General features: G+C 39.9%; 1 protein-coding gene across 1 annotated transcript in view; it reads left to right on the forward strand.

The window, feature by feature from the left end:
• TMEM132D (transmembrane protein 132D) overlaps positions 1-25,615 on the forward strand; it is a gene marked incomplete at both ends in the record, with an annotated part of 192,715 nt that overhangs the window by 43,059 nt on the left and 124,041 nt on the right. The gene's annotated exons all lie outside the window — the stretch shown is intronic.

The raw sequence follows: 25,615 nt of genomic DNA on the forward strand, positions 1-25,615 counted from the left end.
AGAACATAAGTGATGTTATATCTGATGAATATGTACAAGAGGCTCACTGCCAGCCATTACTATATGATGAAGACATTGGATTTCATCTAGGAGACAGATTTAGTACCCAATATGCCAAAAGCTTCCAGTGTGATTTTAGGCCTGTTGGTTAATTTCTCTGCCTCTTCCTTTTGCTCTTCTCTAACCTAGTGGTGCTGGTGATAGTGACTGCTCCATGCCTCTGCCTGCAGCTGCAGTACAGCTGAGCTCCTTGGGCATACAGTGTGTGCATGGTGATGGATATTGGTCGTCTCCATGTTTGCTGCTCCTATGCTGCAAATATCAATAGTGTGAGAACATGCTGCATCTACTTGGTCTTTTACAGTGCTGATCTCTCTCAAAAAGGAAAGGAAAGCAAAGACTTTTCCTCATGATGTAACTTTTATGAGAAAATTGTACTAGTATTAATCTTTATTTTGAAACTGTCTCTTACATTTAGGAGTCTTAGCCTGAGTGGCAGCAAGACTTGGCAACTGTATTCATAAAGCAAGGCCAAGGGCTGCTGGCAAAATGCTTTTACCATTGCTTTTGCTCCATTGGACTGGAAATTATGACTTGAACAGATGGAAAATATAGGATGCACAGGTCAAAAAAGAATCAACAGTAATGTAAAGCAACCACAAGCAAAAAATAAATGAACACACAACTACTGAAAATTCTTTGTTTCAGAATAATTTTATTGAGAGTAAACTCTATCCCCTCTTCTCATGGGAAACGATCTCCAAGGTGATCATTCTGGAAGATGCAAAATGCTAACCATATAGGCTACTGTTGGGTACTTTTGCACTTTCTTCTTCTTAGACTTTTCTTCTATGCGGTAAAATATTTCAAGTAGTGAATGTGAGATGGATTGACTGTTTAATTTTGTGAGAGTTGGGGCAGAAGGACCAATATCTAGCTTTTATTTTTAATGAAAAAGAGAAAATAAAAATGCATCTTGATTGTATGGATGAGAGAGAGGGAAGAAGATAAAATGGTGAATAAATATAGAATGCTCACTAAGCCCCAGGTTTTGAGCTTACACTGGATCACTGAGCCTTAAGAAACTGATTTCTCAGCTTATATCACACACTTGCTTCCTCTTTGGTCTTAGCCAAGTCACTTATCTTCTCTGAAGCCATTTTACCATTGCTAATATAAACAGGTATTTGAAGATAACATGTTGTATACAAGGAATGAGCAATATCTTCCCAGTGAAGCAGTGTTAAATGCCTTTAGAGAAGAAATAATCAAACATCCTGTGCCTTTTATTCTGTTACTTCTTTTGAATGCAAATTGTTTGTTGTGTTCTTTGTAAGTGGCCACCTGAGAGGGTTGTATGTGGAGTCAGTGTTAATATATCCCAGCCCAAAGAGAGCAGCTCTGAAGCCCATAGCCCTTCCTCAATGAGGCAAACCTCAAAGTTCCTTGATACTGACCAGCTCTGGACATGTGGTCTATGCTGTCACTGAAACTGTTTTATCATTATTTTACATGCTGATGGCTGGAGAAAGGCTGTCCTTTGTAACCTACAAGAAAACACTGGGGGCTTTAAAGAAATGCTGAGCTCTGAAATTAACTTTCAGAGGAGTCTCAAACTGTGGCCAAAGCCATGATGGCAGCAGTGGTGGGACTGCTGCTGCTGCATGGTGATTTGGATTACAAGGGGAAGCCTTGGGCATCATGGCTGCTGCCACAGGAAGCTCAGGATCGAAGTACATTCAGCCACAAGTTTAGAAACATGAACTTTTTGACTTTTTTCTCATCTGCTAATAAGAAATCAGCAATTTTTAAGCAGCCCATTCTACTGATATCAATGAGAACTTGGGATCTTTGGCTCAGAGGTATTCAAGAAGTAGAAAGGATGGCTATAATCCCAAACCACACAGAACCACGCTTGCTTCTGCAATACTGACTGATTTGATTATTGGCCAAAATTTTATTTGAGAGAGAAATTTTGAGAGAGAAATATTGCCAATGAATTACAACACTTCTGAATGTTTAACTTTTCATAGCATCTTTCTTTTGATGTTAAAAATTCCTAAGGAAAATAAACTCTTAAGTGAAAGATAATGGAATTGGGTTTCAGCTAAAGAATCTTGCCTTTATTTCTTGTATTCTGTCATGTTTGTAGCATTATGGCCTTCATTTTCTTTAGATGCTGCTGCTGAGTGAGTAGCTGTTGGAAATTATTTTCATTTGGAGCAAATCCTGTTTAGCCTCACTAGCAGCAAGAAATGTCCTATTTTATACTAAGCAGGTCCACTCCATTCTAACCTTTATATAGGTTTGAGCTTCGCTGTCAAGATCTATCACTGGATTTCCAGAAGAAATAAGTAAAATGTATAAAGCAGCATTATTCTTATGAAAGAAGATTATATTTGAAGCTTGTGAAACACTGATGCTATTTGAAAAGATGAACTCAAGTTTTGTGTATGATACTACTACATTTATAAACCAAACTCAGGAGTCAGAGATATCTGGGCACCCTTTTTATAAAGAGCTTGTCTGCCTTCTAATGCCTGCCTTCTAATGATAGTTGTGTGAATGCAGTGACTAGTGTGAAATTGTGGTAGTGAATAAGTGATGTCCATCAATAATCTGGATAAACTGTCCTAAAAGGCCCTGGAGTTTAGGTTGCATGAACTTCTGTTTTTTCGTTTTATCTAGCAATCAATAAAAGCCAGCAAACATGAAAAAGGCTGCATAAATACATGAGGGTGGCGGAACTGAGATCATTACCACTCAATTTATACAGCAAGAAAATTTGAACAAGACTGACATTTTATCAAATTGCTTGTATGCTCTTCTAGTTCTGAGCTAAATCATTTCTTTTTCCTAGTGCTGAATTAAATCATATTTTAGTGGTAGAAACAATCAGGCAGTAACTAGTGATCAGGAAGGTTACCAGCCACATAAAACTGTGTAATGAGATGGGCTTTTCTCTACGCCTTAGCTTTATAGGGCTATTTGATGGCATCCCCAGCCCTGAATATGAACATATTCTGCCAGATTGAAAAGAATCCTAATGTGCATCTTTTTCTTCCCCTGGTAGCTTTGATTTCTTCTGTTATTTAAGCAGCCTGTCTGCATTAGAAATTAAACAAAAATATGAAAATCTTATCTTCTCTGTGGCATATGCAGCTGACTCTTTTTCTTCCCTTTCAACTACTCTTCTGGCCTGATGAAGACAGAAGACATTGGCCCCTGTTCTCCCAGCTGCACATTTTCCTCTGCCCTGTCACTTTTTGGGAGTCTCTGCTGTAATCTCTTCACCAAGAGATGGTTCTGCTGGGAAAATGAAGTTTCCGTTGGCAATATGACTTTGTCAGGCCAGAAAGGCTGTATCTTATTAGCAACTTGTAGAATTCCTGTGTCTAAAGTTAGAGGCTGAATGTTTCTGATTTTTAAAAGGCATAAAAAGTGCATTTCAATCCACTGGGAGGTTTAGTTAAGGATAAGTATTTTTTTCATTATAAATTTCATTAATTTAGGGAGAGTAAGAACACAGAACTCAGCTTAACTTGGCTGTAGGAGGCAAATATTTGTTGTTGTTTGTTTTCCCTAGGAATGAGGAGATTTGGGACAATACGAGTTAAATTTCTGGAATGAATGTCTTTGAGTTTTATTTTCTTCCCATAGAACTTCTCAGTTCTCAACTGAGAAAACATTAGAGGCTCCTTTGTGGTAAGAAATGAAACAATATGAAAGAAGGCTGTCAGGTCTGTGCTAGATAAATGGAAGACAGATGGTAAGTGTGATTGGCACTGACAATGTGTGAGCTGCCTTGTTTGCAGGTGCTGCTCCTGTCATCCATCACACTTTCACCTAATAGTGGGAGATGTCACTGTGATGTACTTAAATTCCCAACTGACGGATAAAGCAAAGCCAGCAGGAAGAAGGACTTGGGTAAGAGCAGTTTACAGGGAGCAGCCTGACTTTAAGGTGTGTTAATACAGATAAAGAAGTATCAAACATTGTGTTTTGAGATAACACACAGAGTGTGTTCTGCTCTGCTGTGCACATGCTCCCCCTAATGCTGTTTGATCTGCGTGAGGATTTCTTATTGTTTCATCAGGACCAGGGATTATATATTTCACACCTAAGACTTTTCTGAGGGAGGCAGGGACAGCTCTCACAGGGGGTCACTGCCCATCAGCCTCCTGTTCCTTGAGAATGAAACTCTTTCATGTTGTTGTTCTGGGACAGGGAAACATGCACCCTTGAGGAAGTTCAGAGGCTCACAGTGCTGAGCTCTTGTCATCTTTGGATGTCTATTTATAAAGCAAGGCTTATCCATAACCCTTTTCAAAGTTTCTTTCTAGGTCTGATGTGTCCCAGTTGCGATGTGGTGTCACCCAGTGACAAAGTTATACAAGTCTTTTATCAGCCCTCCAAATGTCTGTCAAGAATCCCTTTGCCAGGTCTGGTTGTTGTGATGAACACATCCATTCCAGTTTCTTGCACTTACCTTGTAATTACTGACAGCTTAGGAGCTGGATGCTGGGTCTTGCATGCTCTTCATATATTCTTCTTGATGCTTACTCCTTTTGTGTTAATCCTAGTGGCCAAATACACAAAACACCTTGTTCATCTTTGGATGAATGAACTTCCTTCCCCTTTCTTAAATATGCTAGGAAAACAGAAAACACTCTGTTCCACCCAGGTGAGGATTTTTTGTTTCTATTTTCAAAAAACACTTTTCTAAAATAAAGCGCGTTGAGGAAAACAAGAGCATTTCATGAGGGTAGGAAAAATCTTCTATTTGAAATTATTGCAATATTTTGACTTCTCACATTGTTTCATCAACACCTATAGCCCATGGCATTCAAATCCTGTAAGAATAGAGGAGAGTAGAACAATTATTATGAAATCAGCATATATTCTGGCTGATTTATTCAACTCACAAAGAGTATCAATAATAATAGCTTATGGTAGATATTCATTACAAAATAATTGATTAGAAGTGTATTGTAGTAGATAAAGTCTGATCTAGATATGTAACAGTTAATTTAAAATGATGAAACTAAACAACAATGACTTCCAACACACGGAGTACTGCCATCAGAATATTAAAAACAGCACCAGATACTGAGATTAGATATTTTGTATTGTTGCCCAAATGGATCCTAGAAGCTTCTTTACTTAAGCATACAGTTAGTGCAATATTTATGGGTATTTCATAGCATTGTCTACAGAGTTATTGTGAGAATAATGTTAGTTTTCTAAATTTTGATTGAGGTTGACGTATTTAGAGCTTGTTTCCAAATTAAGTGGTATTTTGTTTCCATTCGTTGTTTAAAAAACAAACAAACAAACAAAAAATACATTCTCATGATCTGCAAGACCAAAGGGCCAATTCTTCCCAGATTCTAGCAAGGACAGTGCAGTGGATTTGATGCTATGCAGGCTGTATGGGGGAGAGATCCTCAGCTTGGGCAAGTTGCTGCTTTCCATTACAATGAAGTCAGAGGGTCTGACCAGCAAAATATTATGGAGCTACCTGAGTGGTTCTCTGTGTCTCATCTATGTGACTGTGCATTTATCTGATGCAAGGAGATATGTGGAAGTAATGCAGGGAAATCTTATTTTCCTGCTGTTGTAATTAAGGCCTTCTTATTCCTTTTTCAATGGTACTGAAAATTTGAGTGCAACGTGCATTATAAAGCTTAGCAACAAAAAGTTCTCTTTACAGATCTCTGAACCTAATACCCAAACTTTGAAGTGTTTGTGTATAAAGATTGTCTTCTTGTTTGAGGAATTATTTATTTCAAGTCTTCATTACTCAAGCAAACAGATACTGAAAATGGCTTTAAATCATTGGGGTTTTTCCCTGTTTCCTTGCTTTGTTTTATATATATATTTTGAGAGATATATATATGTGTGTTGGTGGGAATGTTTGCCACTGGTTAGTGTTCATGTGTTAAAGCATTTTTTCTCTGCGAGTAGAAATGGAAATAGGTGTTGATTTGCGTTACCAATGTAGAATAGAAAAACTTCTATGTTAAAATACCCTTTCAAAAATGTGCCTGTGATCTAGCCTTTGCGGACACAGTAATTGCTTTGCCAGTTTGTAGGCTGGAGCAATCTGTAAAAACTAAAAGAAAAATGTCTGTCTCCACCAGATGAAGCGATTGTTTGTGGACAGATTCAAACCCAGATGCAGAAAGTCAATTTTCAGCATTATCACTGTAGTTCAGGGAGACATTTAAATAGGCCTTCCACTGCTGAAGTGGAAGGGGGAGGGAGGTGAGCTATAGATATGTGCTAAAAGAGAAAGGAGGAACAATTGAAGAGCAATAAACATCAAAGCTGCTGGAAGCAACAATATGAACTTACAGCTGGGTTTCAGCAAAAGCAGCTATTGTATTTGACTCTTTTGTATCATGTATTCTAGTAGATTTTTCCCCTTTTGACTAAAATGCTTTTCTGTGATAATACTTTCTCTCCTCCATTATCATTTCCATCTTTAATACAGATGCTGGAGAAGCAGAAAACCCTTTTTTAGAAGTGCCAAAGCATTTAGGCAAGTGTTAAATTCAGCACTGCTATAAAATACTGTGAGGGGCAAGGAGGACTGGAGGGGAGGAGAAGGGAGGATTGAAGGTGCTCAACCTTCAGGTCACCTTACAGAGGAAGAATTTACCAACGCTCATCTGGAAAGACTGACGGCTGCAATTTCCAGCTGCTTTTTTTTTTTTCTTTCTTTCCAGAAATACATTCATTTCTTACTGAACAAAATGTGATGGTTCTTTTCAGCTGTGGGAGAAGATGGAAAGATCTTGGCTGCTCGTTTTTTGGTTTTTTTTTTTGGAAAACAGGTTCCAAATGTCAGCCCGTGAATTTTTTAAAATAGGAAACTATTTGCCACAGGGTTGCAAATGAACAGTGTAGGACTTATCTGAATAAATAAGTTAGCTGCAGAGAAGAATTAAGAGAGGGAAAGAGAAGAAAGAAGGGCATTCCCCAAGATAAATTAACATCTGTGAAATAAAAGACTTTTAAATGTATGCTAATGGCCTAAGTGTTTCCATATTCAATTAAGTAATAAGTCCCCAGTTGGCAATATCGTCCCCAAACATTCATTTACTAAGTGAAGGCTCCACTGGGATAGCAATGGTGCCATAATGAACTGACATGGGCAGTAAGACATGATAATGCCTACTTCAGAGGGAATTACCACTTTCATAATGCAATTTACAACGGGAATGTAGTTGTTAGAAGGGCTTTTTTTTTTTTCTCTCCTCTTCATTATGACAGTGTAATTATGACTCTAGTGGCTCAATAATTTCAAGAGGAGTGAGTTACCAAAGCTTTTGTACTGAGTGTTCTCAGGCACTTTTAATATGGGACTAAGTGCTGCTGCTTTGATAAATAGTAATCAAATGGAAGGTTCACACAGAACAGCAGCCTACTTAAAGCTGATCTCATCCTCCTTCACTGCTTTCCACTTAGAATTTACTTAATGTTATTTCTTTTCCTATGTATAATTATTTATCCATTTTATTCAAAACTCAAAACCATATGATAGTTGTAGATCAGTTTAGTTCAAATCAGCAATAACTATAGCAACAAGCAATGTTAAACTTCGTAGACTTACAAAAATCTGACTCAAGAAAAGAAAAGAATGTGTGGCTGAATTGCCCAGTGTCAAGTCAAGACTAGAGTTGATTATTTTTCCTCTTTCACTGTACCAGAATGCCTCTCAGCCTCCCTGTTTGATATATTAAGCACACCAGCAGGTTTTGAAGATAGGTCAGACAACACATGGGGAATAGCTAGGATTTTTTTCTTCTTTGTCCATTTAACAGACTTCTCTTCTGTTTGCTCCCAAAAAGAACCAATAGATTTAATATCCACTTTATCTCTTCTATCATAATGCAAATGTGATGCCAGATGAACATACTTGCAAGAATCCTTAACCTAACGGACATGTAAAGCCTAGTAATTATCAGTTATTTTTCTGCTCTCCTACATAACTGTGTTCAGTAACAGGTACACACCACACACCGAGAAATCTTTGTGTGGGCCAGTGACAGATCGCTGATCAGCCTCTCTTCCCCTTGCTATGGAGATGCAGCATTCTCAGCCATTTTCAGTGCTCTGTGAACGCAGCTTGGAACATTGCTGTTTTGAATACCTAACCACGTTAGTAACAAAATTTAGCACTGAATCGACCTGTGGTCCAAGATGTGTATCCTTTTCATGTGCCACACAGGAAAAATTGTTGGAAGAGCAGGCCATGCTTTCTGGTTGATGCACAAAGGGTGCAGCTCTCTGTTTCTGACCCTCCCAAGCTCCTGTGCTTGAACACAAGAGATGTAAACCAAGAAAAGGCAGTTCAGCAAAGTTGAATAACATCATGTTTGATAACAATGGTAAAAAGATAAAAAGAATTAGTAGAATAACAGCAAACAGACAAACCAGAAATGAGCTATCTGGTTCCCTCGTTGCACTGTGCAGGCATGTTGATGTTACAGCCATTTGGAACAACTAACTGCAGAGGATTGACCTGGAACTGCAGTATAGGTTACCTTTCACATTATATGTTTTCACTGAGTGACACTACCACTATTTTTTGAATTATTCTTTTATTTCCACGTGCTGAAATTCTTCAGCGGAACTCAGGTGTGAACAGATAAGCTGCTGTTATCAACTGCATCTATCTTTCCAAAGTGAGTTTGAAAGTTTGAATACTGAATGCTTTCTCCTGTGGCAATGGTCTAAGTACAAAGATAGAGTTGCAAGATGTGCAGAAAAAATGGGGCTCACAGATTCTGTTTTCTGGAGGCTGCTACCAAAGCAGTCCTGTGCCTGAGAGGTGCATACGTCTTGGTGTTGGCTTGAGGCTGTCAAAATGATCTCTGTATTTGAGAGTGGCCCTGCTGCTACAGCGCTGGCACTTAAACATTTGCAGTGCTGAGGTGTAGCTCCTCTCCCAGTTGTATACTTTATGATTTGGCATGTTGCTTGAACAGTAGCCTCTAATTAAATTCTTGCTTTTTACCACCCATCCCTAGTTGATCACATATATGATGTAGCAGAGTTAGGACATCGCATGATATTCCAGAGCAGTTTCATGGATAATTTGCTTCAGAGCATTTGTGAGTATATTCCTCTTGAGACCTGAGTTTGCATCTGTGGGTGCTCAAGGTCTCAGTGCCAAGCCAGGTTGTACTTGTAAGGGAACTTTTATGTCATGGCCTCGACTGATGACTGAGCACCTGGTGGAGGGAATGGCTGGCCCAGGAAGCACAGATGCGAGCAATTCACCTGTGCTTTTCACATGACTGGAAGGAGTGGACCCAAATGAGCTCCCTGGCTTGTTTAAGGCTTAGCTTAGGAGAACATCTCCTGAATGAAGGCTGCTTCCTGAGAAGAAGGGTTCTGTAGCCAGAGACCCTATCACCAGCTGGGTGAGTCAACTTTTTCCTATGTAAGACTATTGATATTCCTAACAACAATTTGCCTGGTATCGCAAAGAACTTATCAGAAGCAATTGCGCAGCTTCCAAGGATCAGCAGTGCTAAAAGAGCAGTGCTGCAGCTTTCAACTCATGTTTCTTCCCCTTGAGGCTACAGCCATGAGGAGTTTAGGAAAAGAGAAGTTATAATTTGCTTTCACAGACGTTTCTGTGGCTGCAGTGATCCCACCTCAGGCTGAGTGACGTTCTAAGAGGTGTGAAATTCCTTCCTGGCTTTGAAAATACAAAAGAAAAGTCATAGGCATCCCTCATATGCATTAGGGACAGGTGTGTCAGCCTCAGCAGCAAATGGCTTTGGCAGGGATTGCTGATGAGCTGGCAATGGCTGTGGCAGGAGAGGGGCTCAGAAGGTGACTGTGGCTTCATTTTATTGTTGCTTTACTGTGTATGAAGGACATGCAGGGGATTACTTTTTTATCTGTCTTTTGGCTTCTGTAAAATTACTTTCGCTAATTGCTGTATGTTTTCTGAGACAGCTCATGCTCTAACAGTATAGTTTTTGTCTTCTCACAGAGATATGTGATATTTCCATTTCTGTGGCATTATTTAATTTTTCTCTACTCCTGAGAAACGAGCTGCATTGCAACAAGTACAAACGGAGCAATTCTGAACAGAGGCTTTGGCCACATCTCAGAAATGAACACTGAGAGTGAGACAGAAATAAAGCCTCACTTAACTTCAAAACTACCATGAAGTTCAGTTACCTAGAGCTGAAAAACATTAAGTTATGCTGGCACCTGGCATTCAGCCTGTAACCAATTTGATTGAAATGATTCAGAAGAGGAAAGAATGTATTATGTTCCAGCTTTTTTTTTTTTTTGGCATTAACTACTACTAAGAGATCTCAGTTCTGAGAAAGACACGCTTGGTTTATCTTTTCACCTGGTATAGGATTAACAATGTGAAAAGGTCTTTAAGCAGATGATGCTCTCAAAGCATGAGTAGAAATAGCACTTTGATAACACTGATTTCAGCACAAAGTTTAACAGACACAAGGTGTTTGTTCAGGGCCTCCAGCAGCGATGGTGGCACTGCATTGCTAGAATGAATGATTCTTGTATTGTCTTGTAAAAGGAATGCATGAGCTAGAGGTTTATGCTTGGATTTTCCTCTCTCCTGCTCCAGATAGCTGGAGTAGAAGGGTAGTCTGCATAAATTTATTGCAATATCAAGAGTGCATCTCTGGGTGCTTGGGATCCTGGCTGGAGCACACTGTGCTTTTCTTCCTGCTCACACACTTGGTTTTCCTTCCTTGCAGAAGTAGTCACAGGAGCTCATACGCACCTAGGTTTTGTCCCAGAAGAAATTCAAGTGTAGGTGGAGCATCCTGGAATAGCTTGGAAGTGCTCCCTGGTCTCTTAGTTTTGATGCAGCCAGTGATACCTATCTAAGTGCTGTAGAGCAAGCTGGGTCAGAAAAAGGACTTAAGATTGCCTCTAGCATTTCCTTATGTCTGGTTTAGTCATCTCTGTGTGGAGCACTGGGGATCAGGAAAGCCATTCTTAAAGGAGTAATCCTGCCCTTTTACAAGGAACCAGGATGCCTAATTGAGTCCATAAATGTAACTCCCTGATCACTCTCTCAAAGGTTGAATGCAGTGTAATGTTCATGGATTTTCAAGTGAGCAACCAAAAGTTGGGAATGAGCTGCAGCCTGTGTTTAAGAAGCCATATTTTCTAACTGATTAGATCTCGCTAAATCTGTGTGGCAGCATATAATCAGTAGCAAGCCCAATTCCTATTAGAATACCCTTATTTATGACTGACCAACATACCCTCATCTGTCATCACTTCACTCTCACAATCTGTTTTCTAAATAAAATCGTAACTTAACCATATGCTTGACAGAATTATGTAGCAGCTTTAGTGTGTTTATTTTTCACTCTGCTGTATGTATCAGTCTACACTCAGTCTCAAAGTCTGTTCTTTATTACTGCTGTAAACTCAACTGGGCCATTTGTATCCTGTGGGCATTAAGAGAACAGCCATTTAGATTCAGATTTGACCAGTGACTGAGTATCAGAAGCAGCATTTGAGATCCTTAAGATGCGCATTACTTTTCCTTCACAATGATTACAGTTTAAAGGTTTGGAATTTACAGAGAATTGCTTCTCAGAACTTATAGTATACTATTTTATTTTTACTATTATTGGCAATCAATATTTCACAGAATGAAGCAGAAACAAGTCGTTCAGATGCTAGCCTTCTCTTTGGCTCCTGGCACATCATGATTTAATCTGTGAAGAATACATTATCAGCTGATTGGGGGAATTAAAACCTGGCCAGCTGCCATATGAAACTCAGAAAGCAACCACTAAATCATTGTGCTTTATAGGGAAAAATCGGCATGAAGTCAAGTGCTGGATATAAACAATGAGAGAAGACAGTGGGTGTATTCCAATCCCAACAAAAAGGACTTAATTTCAGATACACGTCAGGATTGCTACCTATTTCTTTTTAGGTGATAATTGTAGCTATTAAACCTATAGCTATTAAATAAGAACTGATTGTCTCAAACCTTGGTACAGTCACAGGAGGAGAAAAATGATGTTTTACCAAGGTAGAAAATGATTCCTCTTTCTGTTCCAGTCACTTAGGCACACTTTGCAAATGGAAGTCATTCAGATAGGCTGCAGCTGGACTTGGAAAGGGATGTGCCATGGGTTTGGCACCTGAATGTGCTTTGTTTTGATTGTGGACGTGGAATTCTTTTCTCTTTCGTTTAGGGGTAATGCTTTTGGAATTCTTTCCAGTATCTAAATTGTTTTGTAGACTAGATCCTATTGACTGCTAATGGTGCTGTGTTCCTATTGTGTTCATAAGCTCATGAAATTGTGTTATGGTTAAGGTATGTGTCAGAATGGAGGCTGCATAGTTGGGATTTCTCAGGTTGTCACAGAGCCAGCATTTGTAGGACCTCACTCAGCAGAGAACTGTCTGCATGTGGTTACTTTGTCCATGTGAATGATGCCTTCCAGGGGCCAGTAGGAATAAGCAGAAAAATGTCTGGTCTGAGGACACATTCTTTAAGGACTAACTTGACACTTCTAATCTATAAAGCTACTAATAAACAAATGCCTCTTTTCAATATGACGATGCATATTTTTAAAACTAGAAAACTTCTCAAAGGTTTCAAAACTAATTTATTAGAATGTATGAACATGTAGTCTACCATTTAACAGAAGCAACTTGAAAAATATTATTCACTGAGACACGTTTATTTAGAACTGTGTACTGGGAATTACTGCGCTATAAACCACAGTACCAAACTGTACCAAGTGAGGCTGAAGCAGATCAAACGCATTGCAGTGATACAGAGCAATGAGATGTCAGAAATTCTTGGAACCCCAAACTTAGGTGACAGAATTAAAATTAGTCTTACATATGTATTATTTATATTGTTATTAATAAATACTGCTTCAAGCAGAACTCGCAACTAGTGTTTCTCTTTTTAGTGATATAAAGTATAAAAATGGGCTTATAATTGGAAAGGTGAATTAGTGACAACAATTTTAGAATAGTAATGTGCATATTCATAATACAAGTAGTGCCATCTCTTCTACATTCCTTTGTGAATGCTAAGAGCCCTTTCTCGTATGGAAATTATGTACTTCCTTGCACTGTCAAAAATTGTACTTCTCTTTCATAAGCAGTAATTAGTAACCACATGGTGAACTCCTCTTTAGTGGTCTGGTAACAAGGCAACAAAGATGTGGCAACAGCGCTAGAGCAGATCCTTTTCAAGAGTGCAAACTGGAGATAGGCTGTGCAAACACTTATGACAGGGGTGGATTGGTGCATCTAACAGGTGAGCTGAGGGTGAGAAAAGTAGTTAGCTAAAAGCAGGTTGAAGTGCAAAATTATTATTTAGATGAATGAATGTGGAGAAGGTTTGGTACCTTTGGAAAGCTAATAGACATGGTACCTCTCAGGGTGTAAAAAATGAGTGGTTCCTCCTGTTTCCATGGGAAATTTATAAGATCAATTATATGCATCTGTTTGGGAAGATTTATTAAACTTCTTCAGAAGTTTTATAGACGTCTCAAACTACTGGTGAAAATGATGTGTGTTCTGGAAGCAACACGGCTTGTTTTGAGATGCATTATGGATGCTGCAGGTGTTTCCAAGCTTGAATAAATCATTTCAAGTATTTTTAACTACCTGTCTAGGAATCTTGAAATGAGAAACGGGCTTAATAAATAATTTATTGTGCAGAACAGGAGCAAATATGTATATTACACCCTTTGATTTCCAAACACATCTTTCTAAGTAAAGCCATGTGATTTAACACACCTTTGCAGTACAGTGCTGTTTCAGTAATGTCTTAAAATAGACTTGTATGCAATGAACCTGAGCTATCCTCAGTGACCAATGAAATCAATGGGCAGTTTTCTAGCAATAGTAATGTCAGCTTCACAATTTGGTGCTCTTGAGTAAAAGCCTTTGTCAATTCTTCTGGTGCTAGCGCTGTTTTGCAGGGGTTGTTATCTTATTAGGTAGCACAGTTTTGAAGCAGCTCCAGTATATGTCAACAACAATGGCTAGAATTTCTAAAGGAAATTCTAAGGAAGCCAGAAAGAATAATGGGTAGAGAGTTCCTTAACTACGAGTAAATCTCATAGTTTTATCGGGTGAATGCTAAAATGAAAAGGGCAGAATAGAGCAAGATAAGAAATGCTGAAAGTGGAATGGAGTTGGTGCAGAGAACTCCTTGGGAGTGCAGATGTAGGAAAGAGGGTTGAAAATTGCTTTTTTGTAGAGAAGTAAATTGCATCTGTTTTCTTCATGAGTTAGTCTTTCTCTGCAATGCTGCTATCAGTGGTAGTCTGTTTCATTAGCCCCTAATTTTGAGAAGAGCACATCCAAAGACAGCTTAAGGCTCACTGGTCAGTCAGTGCATAAAAGGATATGATAATGCCTCTGATATGCAGTACTATGCTGAGTGCTGCAGTTTCCAAATTACAGTCAAAATTTGCTCCTCTTCAAGGAAAAACTTGAAGAGCATTTGTCATCAGATAATTCATTCTAACTGTATGTACCACACCTATTGTCTCCCTGCTAATACAAAGAGAATTTGTTAAGCACACTGCTCATATTTGACTCTCAGGTGCTGTTAATGGCTTTTCTTCCCTTCAGAGTGGGTTTGGTTTTTGATGAAGTGGACTGAAAATTAATTAGTGCATCATTTGATGCTGTTGCAGTGTGTGTGTGTGTATGTATATGTAGTGATAGTTCTGTCAGAAAGTCTCCTAGAGGGAAGGTCTTCAAATTGCCTTCAGGAGGCCTTGTCAGATTAAATTGTTGGGGGTTTTGTTTCGAGTGTGCACTATTTTAGTAAATCTCCCCAGCAGTCACTCCCTGACTTCCAGGCATATATTTTTGGAAAAGGAAAAAATTCTTTATTTAGGAAAAAACCTGAGGCAGATTTATTTGCCCTTTGTACCCACAGTTCCCCTCCCCCCCCTACAGTGAAGATGCCCTGCTTGGCTCTACTCTGTGCATGCAATCATTGTGTGCGCCACATCTTGCACGAGGGACACAGTGTGCCCACGATGCTTGTGTATTCTGGTTGATAGCATCTTTTTTTAACACTTGAGTAGGAAATGCCCAAATAAAGATGATGAGGTGCCTGTGTTTTTGCGCAGGAAACAACCTCTCCAGTCAGACTCTGCATCCCCATGGAGTGGGCAGTGCGTAGGTTATGTTACGTGTAGTGACTGGTGGGTTTATGCCATCCTTACCCAAAGTGGCTCTTTTGCAACAAGCAGCTTCTTGATGTTTGCAACACAAGCAAATAGTGATTCCTAAAAAAAAAAGCTATAGGAGACTTTGATCACTGAGATATAACTGAATTACAAGTTTTGCCATGAATTTTATAAGATCCTAATAGAAGTAATCCTACTAATAAGACAGGTTTGTGATGATGATTGCTAAAATGTTTATGCCTGACATCTTTATTTCAATATATTTGCTTGCAAATGCAATATGTCAAGAGAAAAATGGTCTTTTTGTCAATCTGTAGAGGCAACCAGCAGTTCTGTCAACCAGAAAGGACTTTTTATACCATTAATTATGCTTCTCTTTCCATATCTCCTGGCTAAAAACAGCAGTTCCAAGAGAGTCTCAGTAGCCACAGATTGGAGGCTGCCACTTGCTGCTTTCTTTCTATAAGTGCAAAGGCACCTTTGTTTTCCCAAGCCCTATATTGGCCTTGTGTGACTGTGCAGCCCCCTCGGAGTCCCCTTCATGGCTCTTTCACCACACCACAGTATGGTTGTAAGGAATACATTTAAATACCAACCACACTTGCCGTCCTTCTCCCAACCCTTTGATTTCTTGGTTGTTGTCATGGTTTGCTTGCTTGTGCTCTTTGCTTGCAGCACGTGTGTCACGTCATCATCAGCTCTCTCACAGCAGGACCCGTGGTGGCAGGGGCCACTGTTTAATTAGTTCCTCTACAAAGTGCCTCAAGCTGCAAAGGCAGTTATTCAAAGGATCGTGCAGTGGAGCGTGACGCACAGAGCTACCTTTATTGTGGACTTGAAATAGGTCTTCAAAGAGAACTTTTTCTATAAAGAATCTGTGAAAGGTAGCTCATGAGCTGCTAATTTCAATGAGGCTGAATGAGCTGCAGACCTAATTTTTCATTACCAATGTTTATTGATTCGTTTACCTCTGTATTTGGGAGTATGATTGTGTGTTTTTCAGAATGATAGCCTTGTACACACCTTATTTACATGGAGGTTCCAGCTATTGCTAGGGAGATGTTCTTTATGGAAAACATACCTGCCTTTCCTTTCCCTTAAACTCATTTAAGAAAAAAATATATCAAAGAAGGTGAGAATAACATCTGTGACTCTTCACCAATTACCTGGGAATACCTTGATCTGAAGGCTAAGTGAGGATGTGTTAGCTCTGTTCTTGCACTAGAAATCTCCAGAGAAGTGTTATACCTGGGATCTCTGGGATGTGGGTACTTTGCTTTTAAATCAGAGTGGTTCCACTGCCCCATTGTCATCAATGGGACTATTGTACCGAGTCTCCTCAGTAAATATGAAACCAAGGTTAACATCTCTGCGCTGTGTTAGCTCACTAGGCTTTGTGTTTTCTTATTAATGTCAATTTTAACCCAGTTGTCAAAATACTATTATTATATTCTGCTAACATCAATTGTCTGTGGTGCTTCAGTTGGTCACAGAAGCTTGTACAGTACACTTCATGGAATAGAACATACTGAATGCCTCAAAGTACCTATTATGAGAACAAATCTCTGTTGCTACTGGTATCTTGTTTGGAAAAATAATTTTTATTTTTGTGTATTTTCTTAAATGGGTAATACTCAGTCACATGTAGTTTTTTGGTATCAGATTTGATATGTAAGCATTATCGAATGTTCAGTTTGCATCCTGAGCATACTCTGAGTTTCTCGTTTGCCCTCATCTAGTGTGCTCTGATCTTTTTCTGAACATTAATTTTGACCACAGTGCTGTCAATACGACTGTAAGACCTCCTCCAAAAGCAGGTTTGAGTTCTGCAAATCCACTTGGCAGGAGAGCAGAAGTTAATTGATCAGAGGCGAGGCTTAGCCAGCATACATTGGGGTTTTACTGGATCTGAAAGATGCCTTAATCCCCAGGCAGACTATTAATTTCCTTCCCACTATAACCATACAGGTTTCCCATGCTGAATGGTAGTGTTATGCTCTGTTGTAAAATCCTTACTTTCTAATAGGAGCGCAGGGATTCCTGAAACGAGAGCTTACATTTCCTGTGATTTAAAGAATGAGAGAAAGTCGATCTCTGATAAACTCATGGTTGAAATTATTTTCCTAGATCCTTTCTCTGCAGATTTTCTCTCTGCATCATGGTTTATTCAGCCCCCTTCTGTTCTGTCTCTCTCAGCAATTTGTCATTTGGCCATTTCATCCATAGTGTTGATGTTTTGATTGCCTTATGGCATTTATATTTGACCATGGTTATGTGGGCAGTAGTGTTTTCCTACCCATTCGTTCTACAGCAGGTTCATTTGAACAATTGCATGTAGTGAGGAGAAGCCTCCACATCCTTCTCATTTTTTCTTATATTAAAATGCACAAGTAGAATAAATCAGTCCATGGAAATGCATGAAATCTGAGGCTGAGAGGAGGTGCAATTATTAATTTTTCAGGATTTACATGTGGAGAGGATTACCAGCTGCTTTTGTGTTCCTGCAAAATAGCTCTATCTTGTAGAGCAGCTGACAAGGAGGGTTTTGCGTAATTCCAAGTCATCTCTGTTTCTGCTTACTTGGATCAGCCCAGCCCTCCTCTTCGGTTCTTCCCACATAAAAATCAGAACCAGAACTGTGCTGTGACATGCACCAGAGTTAGCTGCTGCTGCTGGATACAGGCAATGCTGTGTGTACCCTACATTAAGGACAGAATAATTTTGAACAGTGTCATTATTGCATTAATTGAACTCCCTTCTGCATCAGTGGCTGCACTGAGATGTTAGGGTTTGCCTGCAGCAGAACTCCTTGCTATTATTTAGCAAATGTTGCTTTAGTAGCCTCTCGTGCAAGTGGCACAGAAGTGGTTAAATGTGTCAGAGTGGATGTATAGCATACAGCCCCAGATTTTATGTGTATAACAAAAACCACTGTTTGATTTGCTTAGTGAATATCTATTTAATGCTGATAGCAATGCTTTGAAGCAACACAGGCTATTTCTCTGTTAAAGAATTGGAACTCTTTAATTATGCATTAGTTTACATTTTCTTTACTATAGATCTGAATCAGTAAACCCTAAGTAATGCCATTAGGAATCAGCAAAATTGCTCCCACGAGTGAGGAAACACATTTTTGAAAAAAGGGTTTGCAGACTCAGGGATTTTGCAGCAAAGATTGTGATATGCTGCTTTTTTGCTTCTCTGATGCTGTTCTTTGAACATCTGACATGCGTGTCATTGAGTGAAGGACAAACAGAGCTCATATGGATCCGTGGGTCTTTTTTATTAATTCTGGGGCAAGATAATGCTATGGTACAGCTTGCTGTAAATTGCTCCTGTGTTACCTCCTAGAGGGGTCTGCGTGTAGGAAATGGATGAGAGAATTTGTATTTAAAGTAACTGTATTCGCAATTCGTATGATGTCCATAAGATGATTTTGTCTGCAGCTGTGGGAAGTTGCTAGGGAACGTTGCTAACTCATTTTCACTGATCGGTCTTCGTTAGCACTACCGAGGTAATCTTCTCATTTCTTACTCAGTGACACTGTCATTTCGTTTTGCATTAGGATGTGATTTGGAAGTAGTTCAGAACTGTCCCGCTTACAGATTTTGAAGTAAGCTTTCCAATAATGAATTGGTACCACATCCAAGTACTGCATCTTTCACTAAGACTGCTGTGACTCTCAAGTTGTCACTGTTGGGAAATGAAAGGGCAAATTCAGAGCTGGGGCTGACTTCAAAACACTATTGCATCAGACCCTGCTTTACAGGTAAGCTCAAAGAAGCAGTCTTACCACCCCAAGTGGATGAATATCTCAGGGTAACTGCTCTGAATAGAGCATGCCCAGATGCCTTCAGAGAGATGAGCTTTTCACCTGCTTGCTGTAGCTCTAAGTCTGCCAGGAGCCTCAACTGCAGGTTGAATCTGAGCTATTTTCTCTGTGAGCAAGTCCAGAGATTTCCTGAGGCTCTTAGGTATTGATACACACTGCTGTTGCATCGAGGAATCTATTCCATCTGCTGGCTAAACCTGAAACTCTTCTGGCATTTCTGACAGGTACAGTCTCTTCTGATGCCTGAGACTGTACAAAAGCACCAGGCAATTTGTTCCAGTGCTTTGCCATCCTCCTTCGTCATAAAAAGCTTTCTTGATGTGTAAATATCCCTTGTCATAGTGTAATCCCATTGATTCTTGGTAGATACAGAGAATATTTCTGCAACTGCTGCCTTTGGAAGACTCATGCTGTGTGGTCCGTCAGCCTTCGCTTCATTCACTGTGCTCCTAACATTCTCAGCCAATTTAAATGAATCCAGGGCTCCTTCTCTTGTTGCGTGTCTGCTCAGCATAAAAATGTATGCACATTCAGAGACACACATATAAATAAATGTCCATTAAAACATTGTTATTCCTTGCTTGGTTTTACTCAGCCTACAATGGGTAGCTGGATAATCCCTCATTATGTGCACCTTGTGCTCTGGATGACTCTCTGGGGGTTGCTCACAGTCAGCTCCCCTTGCTTGCTTTGGTAGCTGTTACCTGCTGTTTTTTGCACCTGTAATATAAGGTAAATGACACTCGATTTTTCCGTGCACAAAATCTCCAGTCATTTGGTAAGTTTTCACCCCCTTCTTAAAGCAAAGTCTTATTAAAGAACTTGTCTGAAGTACAGGCTGTGCTGTTAGCTGTTTTGCTGATGCCTGGTCAGGAAAGGAAGGAATTGTGTTGCATTGTTTTCCTTTTACAGGCAATTTAGAAAGATACATTTCAGACCCTACATCATATTTTGCATTTATTTTGGAAACGATAGTTGGAAGCAGTCTGGGCTCCCAACCACTTTAAATCAGCAGGCAATGCTATTCATCTTCGTCTTTCATTTCTGTAAACAAACAGCTTCCTTCACATACTTGAATACATAAATATTTAGTTTAGCATTGTTGCTCATTATTTCTCAGTTTTCTATTCCTGTAGGAAAAAGTGCCATACAGCCTGGAGAGGTGACAGTAAATCACTGCTCCGTTACGATACTCTATTCGGTGAGTAGCTTGGGGTAAACAGTGTGTGGACTCCCTTCTCACCTTGCTCTCAAACTGTGAACCTTAAGATTTTATCTCCCCTTCAGCATCTCTATGCTTGCTTCATCATTTGTACTGTTATATGGCTATAGGCTGGAGCACCAGCTTGTCCATCAGTACGATAGTAGCTCCTTAGGACAACTCTTCAAAGTAATGTCTCCAGTTGTAATAGTGGTGTCTTATCTATCCTGTTACTGAGATTTTGCCTGCTGGTAGCCTCTGTTTCTATAGTGTCACTTCAGGATACATCACTGCTATTTTCTTCCTTCTTGCTGCTTTGCCACTTATCTGGCATTGCATACGTTCCACAAGATGAAATCAGCAGGAAGGTGCAGCAGCCAGACTGCTGCACACCCATGAAGTACATGAAAAGCCTTTTCTTTTGTGCTGGGAGTCCCAGAATGACAGCTGCTGGGATCTCCAGGGAGGCACAGTGCTGCTATTCTTATTACTCACACACCTTCTAAGGTTTGCTTCCTGAGCTCTGACTCGGGGCTCGTCTACAAGAGGAAGATCCAGTTCTGCAGAGCATCAGAAGTTCTGGTTCCTACTGAGAATTGGGGTCTCTCGTGACCTGCTTAATAAACCAAATAGAGGTCAGACTACAGACCGTATGTTTCTCCTTCAGATTGATTTGTAAATGTACTTCACTTTTAATTCTCCAGACACTGGTGTATTTTGCATAATTTAATATGGCCTTCCTTTTTGAAAGCCACAGGCATAAAACCTAAATCTGTATGCAGTGCTTGCATTTATACATATATCTACGACAGCATACATGTAAACCACAAACACCACGGGCAGTTTTCTCAAGTCCTGGAGATACGTATTACAGAGAGATCTATTTCACTTAACTCCTGGTGTGCAAAATTCAGCTTTTGAATCCTAAATATGTACTGTGCCCTAGTACTAATTGAAATAAATCCACCTGGACTATATATTTTTTGGTAATATCTCCATTTGAACGAAGGTGCTTTGTTGTCTGGGTGGAATGGTTTTTCCCCCTGAAATGTTAATTAGGTGGGGAACGTGTTATACTTAGGAAAAGCTGCATTGCAAACCCACAGATAAACAGATTGATTTAATTTTAATCTGCTTTCATGGTGATGCATAATGATAACTGGTTTCTGTCTCACAGGGCTGAAAACCACAGACCTTAATAAGAGTTTGTGGGTATATTATACAGCTTTAAATAGCTTATGTTGTGCTAGATCGCTCTCCATAAATTATTCTAACTCCATCAGTATCTCAGGGACTCCCGATTCTCTTCTGTTGTGGATTTTCAATCAGTGAAACTATTAGTGTAACCTGAAGAAACTTTGAGGCATCTTCTGAAAACAACTGACAGCACTGATTTGTACGTGAAGTAGTCAATGGGGAAAATAAGTGCAAGAAAGCCTTGCAGAAGCCACTCTGTACGTTATATCCTGGCATCCAAATCCTCATTTTTATAAGCTGGGTCAAGGTTGATCTAAAACGAAAAGCTCGGTCTTGAGATGGTTAGTATGAAGTCTCCTGATATATGATCCAACTAAAGGCAGAATAATTGGCAGCAGTCTAAAGGATTGGGTTGTAAGACATATTTTCCCATATCTGCAATTAGAATAGAACTGGTGCTGAGGTTGCTCAGCAAAATTAAGACCTTGGAAAGGGAGGAGATTGCTGCTGGAGGTGAAATATTGGCATACAGACATCATGTGGTCATTGCTGGGTCAAGATTAGGCTCTGGGCAGGAAAAAGCACTGAAGATAAATAGAAACTCCCTCACATTATTTCTGAAGAGCTTTCAGCAGCCATGGTGATGAGTCAAATCCAGAGCATGCTAAGTGGCAGCGATGTCTGCTTGGTGCCTAGGAGCTCCTGAAAATATACCCTTCTGCAAAGAGTTTATCTGCCACCTTCCTGACACCACTGGTAACAGGATGATAACCAGGGGTAGTACCACTGTTAACAGTCTTTCTCTCTTTTTTTGCCTTTGCTTTAACGTGAAAAGTAGCTCACTTTTCACAGAAGGAGCATGAAGAGTTCCTGCGTGTCTTTGCCCTGAGTGCTTGCAGGAATAGAAAGCTAGATTCAATGTCATGGATCTAAAACGCCTTTGTTTACATCTGCTTAGGGGTTACACTCTGTTTACACACACTTTGTTTGGGAGTGAAGCTATGTGTGGTGTTTGTGTGGTGCATGCAGGACACAGTCAGGAGTGAAATGAGGAGGGAGAGCTGTGCCTGTGGCACACAGCTCCTGTGTACTCCTTGCCTTTCATCTCTGACATGTCTAGAGGGTGAATTTGTGTGTTCTGGCTCTGTCTTTCCCTTCTCTGTGCTATTTCAAACCAGGCACTTTGTCGGCAGTATCCCATGGCACTTAGCACTACACGTGCTGTAAGGCTGTTATTTTTCACCAGCCAGCTGTTCCACTTTATACAACACTTAAGTAACGATTTCACAGCCATTATCAGCCTGCAGTAATGACATGGGCTGAAAGCTAAATGCTCGCTGGTTGTAAGCTGCAAAAAGATGGGAGAAGCTAAAATATGCTTTGATAAATGGAAAAGGACAATGCCTGCGTTCAAATCAGCTGAGTTGAAGCCTCTTTTATCACCAGAGTAAACTGTGGTTTGAGGATCATGAGATAGAATTGGGAATTGCTATCTTTATGCACTTAGGGAATGTATTTGCTTGATTTCAGGTGTGATGTATTGACTGTGGGACTTCCTTCTACGTTTTTCTTTCTCCCTTCCTTTGCTGTCAGCCTTGACGGGTTTTCAGGGATCGAGAGCTCCCAGGGGCTTTGTTTGCTGTGATTGATTTGGGGTAAGGACTGAGCTACTTACAAGGCTCAGAACACTGCTCCAGAGGTAAATAACAAGCTGTAGAAACTGCTATGAATATATTTAGCTGAATAAACTCATCGTTTGGGGGGAAAAAAAAAAATTGAAAAGTTTAGTAAGCCTTTTCTTTCCTCCACTTTGCCAGTATGAAATCTGGCCCAAAGTAAAGTGGTGAATACAAATAATCCAACAGCTTTACTTTGTGCTGCCCAGCTGTGGTATTTTAAGCAAACGTGCAATGAGATGTACTTACCTGTTAACAGTGAGCAAATACATGAAAAACCTGTGTCATCAGCCTCTTATGTATATGGCACTTGGGAAATCTTGCCAGACTGAACTGTGCCTGAACCAAGAGGCTGCCTCATGCTCCCTCTCAGGAGCAGCTGACAGGTCGAAGATCCAGCTTGCCCTGTGGCAGCCAAGCAATTCAATAAAGCAGATTTGCAAGACAGTAGCTGAGCCCTGACAGTAGCCCTAGTGTTTTCATCTCAGGTATCTTCAATTTTATCCATTGACAAATAACATACCTTCAGTTATTATTAACCCTGTTTCATCCAGGTCATCCTTCGGTAATTGCTCAGTGCTATTGCCATTGTAAAATGGGTGAATAAAATTCTGCAATTTCTCCTACAAGCAGCAAACACAGCATCAAGGCAAGCTACAGAAAAATGTCTTTCCTGGGATCGTGGAACTGAAACTTTAATCCTAAATATAGAGGGATATTTAAGTGATTCTTCCAAGAAGATCTACCTCTATTTGTGGAAAACACTAATTTCGTTACTTTTTTCAATAAAATTAGATTGGGTTTTATTGGATGACTGAAGCAGACCTTATCAAAGGCTCTTCTAAGAAATGCTGACCCATAGGCTGCAATTAATGTAAGGAGTATACCTAAATATATCTAATTGAAACGTTAGGAATCAGTTCTGGATGACAATCACTGAATAATGTGAGTGTCAAATATAAGCACACTTGGCTTGGCTTTCTGGTTTTGCGTCCATTTTGCTGCTGGTTTACATCATCACTGGCATTTCAAGGAATCCAGACACTAAATAAGAGGATGATATGAGTTACTGTGTCTGGACACTTCTTTTGGTCTGTTTTATAATGCTATTAAAAAAAAAAAAAGAGAGAAATTTCATCAATTAGCTGGATTGAGACCCTGTATTGCCTTTTCCATTAGATAAAGTTATTGCATATATGCCAGCACAGCAAGGTAGAGTATGAAAAGCCCAAGGCTGTTTTTTGTGTGTGCATCCTGACCAGGCACCATGCTATACAGAAATCCTAGGTATACTCATGTGCAGACCATAGGGACATCACAGCTCAACAAATGTGCTGTCTGCTACATCCACAGTGACTATCTGCACAGCAAACCCCAGGAGCCAAATGTACGGACAAGTTCAAATGCAAGCAGTTACTCCCTTGCACTGTCACAAGCAGTGTCTGGCTGTGAGGGGAATAGATGTTGCCCTGAGGTGCTGTGAGTTGGCTCCATCGGGGCAACTGGCTGTTCAATACGTGCGTGCTCAGCTCAGCAGCTGAAATCACACACTGGCATCTTCTTATTGCCCATAATCAGCTTTTGGAGAGATGGTGACCATGTTACAGACCTAGAAGTATTTCTTAAGCACAGCCATCTAAGCTTGGAAGGATGTGAGCCACCTCTGTTTCCCTTGAAGTGGGAATTGTATTTCTCCCGTGGATCTTAGTTGACACCCAGCAGTTTTCCTTTCTAGAAGTGGAATGGGAAGATGGGGCCAGATACAGGTCACTGGCACTGGGCGCAGCCATATGCTGAAATGTGTTTCATCCAGACCATCTGGCCTTTTTCCATCTCCCTTTCTCTCTGATGCCAGGGATGCTGTTCAATTTCCATTTTTTGACCATTGGTCTCTCATCCTGAGGGACATTCATGGTCTAGGAACTGCGTCTGCTTAAAGTATATTTTGTAATATTAGCAGAGAAACAGCCTGAGCACAAATTGGCAGGTCCTCACGTTGTCCTTCTTCCATGTATGCTGAAGAAATTGCAGCTACTGCTGTTGAATTAGTGGAAGACGAAATGAAATACTTTTTGCCCAATGTGGTTGAAGAAACACTTTGGCTTTTTATTCTGCAAATTTGTGAAATGTTGTCCTCCAAAGATTTCATGAGTAGGCAGAGATGATAGTGTTTGTTTGGCTGATATTAGCATTCCTGCATGGCAGCAGCAGTTTATACAAAAAAAATCACGTACCTTCTTGTTTTCTCCCTCAGAACTGAGAATTTGCCCTAACACTGAATGGATTTTGTGTATGAGATTTTAAGCAAAAACAATTAAACTGTCATCTCCTGACAGCTCGTGTATGAGGCTGTTTGACCACAATGGGCTTTGTGGTTTTGTAAACACATCTGCAAACAAAAAGTTGACAATAACTGAAACTCCTAATTCAGCAAATTGGCCAACGTTACATCCTGGAATAATTCAGTAGTGCCTTGAGATATTTGGTTAAAGAAGGGGAGAAA

This window comes from Tetrao urogallus (genome assembly GCF_951394365.1).
Source record: "Tetrao urogallus genome assembly, chromosome: 17".
In the NCBI taxonomy this organism is placed as follows: domain Eukaryota; kingdom Metazoa; phylum Chordata; class Aves; order Galliformes; family Phasianidae; genus Tetrao; species Tetrao urogallus.